Genomic DNA, 6,541 nt, shown 5'->3' with positions numbered 1-6,541 from the left:
CAGCCACTTCTAGGAGCCTCCTGCGCAGTTCCTCCTTCAGGATCTAATGGGCAGGTAGAGGAAGGGGAACTCCATTTGCAGCCTTCAAAGGGATGTCGAACTCTTCAGTGACAGGGCCAGCAGAGGACCAGAACAGCTCAGAACGGAATGAGTGAACTGCATGGTCAGAGGACAAAGGGTGAATCAGGGGTCAGGGCGACCTCAACACCGTCAGCAAGGAGGGACATCTCAGAAGGGCCAGTGTTTGAACAAGAACCATCTGGGATAAACAGTAATCATTGGAAAGAGGGTTAAGTACTTTGCCTGAGATTAAAAAAAAATAGCCCAGCAACGGAGGTATGTGCTAAGGGCCTCCCTTTATTGATATACATATATATGGTTTTTATGAGGGACCAGCATTTACTTTTATGGCTGAGTTAATGGACTTCTAGAAATAAAAATTGAAGGCAGAAAGCAACATTTACTACTCCTGTAACATTAGAAAAATCTCCAGCAGCCTTTCTCCTTCTCTCTGTCCTTCCTTCTCCCCCTTCCCTGCTTTCCTCCATCTCCCCCTGCATCCCTTCCTCCTCTCACGCTCATTCACTCAGCATCAAGCCAGGTACTATGGACAAGGAGAAGAAAGACTGGATCCCGCCTGAACCAAGCAGACTAGCGCACATTATGGTGCCATGAAAGTCTGCACCACGTGGTACAGGAAGGGGCCGAGTGGAGCTCTGAGCAAGGTGATTCCAGGGTCCGAAGCTGGCCCCTTTCTCGGATGTCAGGAGGCAGAGAAGTAAATGAAGGTTGTATCTAGGTGGGGGAGGGGGGTGGTCTGGATGATGCCTGTCTGAGGTTTGAAGGCTAATAAGGGATTGGCTGAGTGAATTTGGAGAAAGAACACCTAGGAAGTGGGAGGAGCTGTACAAAGGCATGGAGGTGCTGGGCTGGGACTTGAGTCCTAAGACCTCAAGTGGGCTCAGCATGACTGGAGCCCTCAATGGGGACGTGAGAGGGCTGAGAGAAGACAGGCCAAGGCCAGATCACTGAGGGTCTTATATATCCAAGGTGCTGGATTATCTTCCAAAGCAGTGGTTCTCAATGTGTGGAGATTTTTTCCCCTCAACAGACCGCTAGTAACGTCTGGAGACAATGTACATGGTCACCACTTGGAGAGGGGTGCAACTGGTATCATTTAGTGGGTAAAGGTCAAGGATATCACTAAACATCCCACAATTCACCAGACAGCTCCCCAGGGCTGACTTCTTACTTTGCAAGGTCCAAACGAGAAGATGACTTTTGATCTAACATGCACTGGTCAGGGTTCCCTTTGACTGTGGTATACAAATACTCAGCTAGTTGTGCCTTTGTTTGCTTCCCCTGTGGCCTTCCCTGGTGGATCAGACAGTAAAGAATCTGCCTGCAATGCAGGAGACCTGGCTTCGATCCCTAGGGAATGGCACCCTATTCCAGTATTCTTGCCTGGAGAATCCCATGGACAGAGGAGCCTGGTGGGCTACAGTCATGGAGTCATGAAGAGTCAGACACAACTGAGACACTTTCACTTTCTTTGCTTTCCCATTTTAAATGTTTGGAGTGAATACATTCTGTTGGAAAGTCTTACTTTTTTGGGGGGGGTGGGGGAGCGGCAGGCTAGTTCCATGAATTAACAAACTCATCAGAGTAAGAAAGAAGTATTATTTTTCTAGATAGTAAGTATGTGGACTGGAATGGGTGAATTTAACTGAGATGACCATTACACCTATTACTGTGGGCAAGAATCCCTAAGAAGAAATGGAGTAGCCGTCATAGTCAACAAAAGTCCAACAAGCAGTACTTGAATGCAATCTCAAAAATGACAGAATGATCTCTGTTGGTTTCCAAGGCAAACCATTCAATATCACAGTAATCCAAGTCTATGCCCCAACCAGTAATGCTAAAGAAGCTGAAGTTGAACAGTTCTATGAAGACCTGTGATATCTTCTAGAACTAACATCCGAAAAAGATGTCCTTTTCAATATAGGGGACTGGAATGCAAAAGTAGGAAGTCAAGAAACACCTGGAGTAACAGGCAAATTTGGCCTTGGAGTACAGAATGAAGCAGGGCAAAGGTTAATAGAATTTTGCCAAGAGAATGCACTGGTCATAGCAAACACCCTCTTGCAACAAGACAAGAGAAGACTCTACACATGGACATCACCAGATGGTTGACACCGAAATCAGACTGACTATATTCTTTGCAGCCAAAGATGGAGAAGCTCTATAGAGTCAGCAAAAACAAGACCGGGAGCTGACTATGGCTCAGATCATGAATTCCTTATTGCCAAATTCAGACTTAAATTGAAGAAAGTAGGGAAAACCACTAGACCATTTTTGTATGACCTAAATCAAATCCCTTACGATTATACAGTGGAAGTGACAAATAGATTCAAGGGATAAGATCTGATAGAGTGCCTGAACAACTAGGGACAGAGGTTTGTGACACTGTACAGGAGGCAGGGATCAAGACCATCCCCAAGAGAAAGAAATGCAAAAAGGCAAAATGGCTGTCTGAGGAAGCCTTACAAATAGCTGTGAAAAGAAGACAAGCAAAAGGCAAAGGAGAAAAGGAAAGACATACCCATTTGAATGCAGAGTTCCAAAGAATAGCAAGGAGAGATAAGAAAGCCTTCCTCAGTGATCAATGCAAAGAAATAGAGGAAAACAATAGAATGGGAAAGACTAGAGATCTCCTCAAGAAAATTAGAGATACCAAGAGAACATTTCATGCAAAGACAGGCACAATAAAGGACAGAAATGGTATGGACCTAAGAGAAGCAGACGATATTAAAAAGAGGTGGCAAGAATACACAGAAGAACTATACAAAAGAGATCTCCACGACTGAGATAATCACGGTGGTGAGATCACTCACCTAGAGCCAGACATCCTGGAATGTGAAGTCAAGTGGGCTTTAGGAAGCATCATTATGAACAAAGCTAGTGGAGGTGATGGAATTCTAGTTGAGCTATTTCAAATCCTGAAAGATGATGCTATGAAAGTGTTGCACTCAATATGCCAGCGAATTTGGAAAACTCAGCAGTGTCCACAGGACTGGAAAAGATCAGTTTTCATTCCAATCCCAAAGAAAGGCAATGTCAAAGAATGCTCAAACTACTACACAATTGCACTCATCTCACACAATAGTAAAGTAATGCTCAAAATTCTCCAAGCCAGGCTTCAGCAATATGTGAACCGTGAACTTCCAGATGTTCAAGCTGGATTCAGAAAAGGCAGAGGAACCAGAAATCAGATTGCCAACATCTGTTGGACCATTGAAAAAGCAAGAGAGCGCCAGAAAAACATCTACTTCTGCTTTATTAACTACACCAAAGTCTTTGTGTGGATCACTACAAAGTGTGGAAAATTCTGAAAGAGATGGGAATACCAAACCACCTGACCTGTCTCTTGAGAAATCTGTATGCAGGTCAAGAAGCCCCAGTTAGAACTGGACATGGAACAGCAGACTGGTTCCAAATAGAAAAAGGAGTATGTCAAGGCTGTATATAGTCTTCCTATTTATTTAACTTATATGCAGAGTACATCATAAGAAACGCTGGGCTGGAGGAAGCACAAGCTGGAATCAAGAGTGCTGGGAGAAATATCAATAACCTCAGATACGCAGAGGACACCACACTTATGGCAGAAAGTGAAGAAGAAAAGAGCCTCCTGATGAAAGTGAAAGAGGAGAGTGAAAAAGTTGGCTTAAAGCTCAACATTCAGAAAACCAAGATCATGGGACCTGGTCCCATCACTTCATGGCAAATAGATGGGGAAACAATGGAAACAGTGAGAGACTTTATTTTTTTGGGCTCCAAAATCAGTGCAGATGGTGACTGCAGCCATGAAATTAAAGGACACTTTCTCCTTGGAAGGAAAGTTATGACCAACCTAGACAGCATATTAAAAAGCAGAGACATTACTTTGCCAACAAAAGTCCGTCTAGTCAAGGCCATGGTTTTTCCAGTAGTCATGTATGGATGTGAGAGTTGGACTGTAAAGAAAGCTGCTGCTGCTGCTACTGCTACTGCTAAGTCGCTTCAGTCGTGTCTGACTCTGTGCGACCCCATAGACAGCAGCCCACCAGGCTCCCCCGTCCCTGGGATTCTCCAGGCAAGAACTTTGGAGTGGGTTGCCATTTCCTTCTCCAATGCATGAAAGTGAAAAGTGAAAGTGAAGTCACTCAGTTGTGTCTGACTCTTTGCGACCCCATGGACTGCAGCCTACCAGGCTCCTCCGTCCATGGGATATTCCAGGCAAGAGTACTGGAGTGGGGGTGCCATCACCTTCTCTGAAAGAAAGCTGAGCACTGAAGAATTGATGCTTTTGAACTGTGGTGTTGGAGAAGACTCTTGAGAGTCCCTTGGACTGCAAGGAGATCCAACCAGTCCATCCTAAAGGAGATCAGTCCTGAATATTCATTGGAAGGACTGATGCTGAAGCTGAAACTCTAATACTTTGGCCACCTGATGGGAAGAACTGACTCATTTGAAAAGACTCTGATGCTGGGAAAGATTGAAGGTGGAAGGAGAAGGGGATGACAGAGGATGAGATGGTTGGATGGCATCACTGATTCAATGGACATGAGTTTGAGTAAACTCCGGGAGTTTGTGATGGACAGGGAGGCCTGGCGTGCTGCAGTCCATGGGGTTGCAAAGAGTCAGACACGATTGAGTGACTGAACTGAACTGAACTAAAGTATGTGAAGGGTAGGAATTATCTACAAATTCATTCATTCACTCACTCAACAATGAAGGCCAGGCTCTCTGCACACTTTGCAGACATCTGCTCAGTTCACCATTGCTCTTCACGTTGGTTGAGATCAGGATGGTCCACAGAACTTCCCAAAGTCTGGGAGGGTCTGGGATCACCATTCCTCATGCAAAACCCACATCTGTGAGTTTTGTTCCAGGAATCCACTTCCTATTGAGAGTCTTCCCTGCATCATAACTTACACGTTTTTGGTTACAGACGTCACCTTTTCTACTTCCCAGTCGTTCACCTCAGATGTAGAATTTTTCAGTTTACAGAAATGATTTAGAGATTTTCAGAGCCAGTCTGTATATTTTCAGAATGAGTCTCTCATGGAAAGATAGATACAAAGTATTAGTCCAGTGGGAAAGGATGGATGGGCATACATTCAGACCTTCCTCCCTGTCAGACTATCAGGGTAGTATCACTGATGGGAGGGACTTCCTTGAAAGTGGGGAAGTTTTTTTTGACCTCTGACAGACATTCATCTGAGCATAGCCTGTGGCCTACTCCCCCGAATCTTAATGGATCCATATGAATTATAAGAAGGTAGACAGATATACAGCATTTATTCAGCTATGTATGTCTTTTCTTCCCTCCTTTCCCCTCCCTCTAGGAATCAGGTGTATGACAGTCAGCAGTTCTCTTCTATGAGCCTGAGTAGGAGGGAAAGAGGCTGGGACCATAAACAGGAAGAAATGGGAAGAGAATTGATGAAAATCTCCAGTAGCTCTTAAGCTTCCCTGGTGGCTCAGATGGAAAGGTTCCATCCCTGGGTCGGGAAGATCCCCTGGAGTTTGGAAATGGCAACCCACTCCAGTGTTCTTGCCTGGAGAATCCCATGGACAGAGGAGCCTGGTGGGCTACAGTCCATGGGGTCGCAACGTGTTGGGCATGACTGAGCAACTAACATTTTCACTTTCCAGCACCTCTTATTTCCTGATCAGTTTGAGGTTGGGTTATGTGGCTACAGAAGGGAAATGAGAGAGAATAGAGCCTGTAACTGCCTTCCTTTGTGGTTTCTCTTTGTGCCTGGGAGCCATGTGGAAGCACCGTGAGCAGAGGGGAGGAGAGCAGCCGCGAGCACTGCCCTTTTGTTGTGAGACCTGGACAGGTTGACGGCTCTGGTCTGAGACAGGGTACGGAGACCTTAGCACCATGTCCCATGTGTCGGGAGGGTCAGTCAGTGGCAGGCATGTACACATAGATGTATCACACAAAATGCCAACAAGGGAGCAGAGGGATCATTTATCCAACTGGTTGACCTCCCAGTTGTGGTGGCCATGGCCCAGAGAAGTTAATGCACTTTTTGAGGGTCACAGGCAGTACAATCCCTGGAACCAGCCTCTGGGCCTCGGATTACTTGGCTGGAATTCTTAATGCCAATCACACCCTTGGAGTGAATAAAGGAAAACCTGTATTCTGTCTTGCACGTGTTCTTCAGCATCTGTATTGGCTGTTGCTGAATTTAGCATTTGAAGCTATCATTTTCATACAAAATGGAATAAAACAATACAACCCATTCACCATGATTTACAAATCGAAGACACCGAATAATAATACCTTGCATTTCCAGAGAGCTTTTTATCTACAGAGCTCTTCCTAGACAATAAGTAATGAATCCTCCAACTCCCCTTAGGAATAGAGACACACATCCCCACACGCACCAGTGACTTAATTTACATGAAATGAAGGAAAAGACATTCCGAAGCCGTGTTCCGCTAAATCATAATTACAATCCTAAGCCCAAGATAAACATGTTGAACTCTC

The sequence above is a fragment of the Bos grunniens genome, chromosome 11, assembly GCF_055505025.1.
Source record: "Bos grunniens cultivar Pamir isolate PY7600 chromosome 11, Bosgru_T2T1.0, whole genome shotgun sequence".
In the NCBI taxonomy this organism is placed as follows: domain Eukaryota; kingdom Metazoa; phylum Chordata; class Mammalia; order Artiodactyla; family Bovidae; genus Bos; species Bos grunniens.
This window is presented reverse-complemented; position numbering follows the sequence as displayed.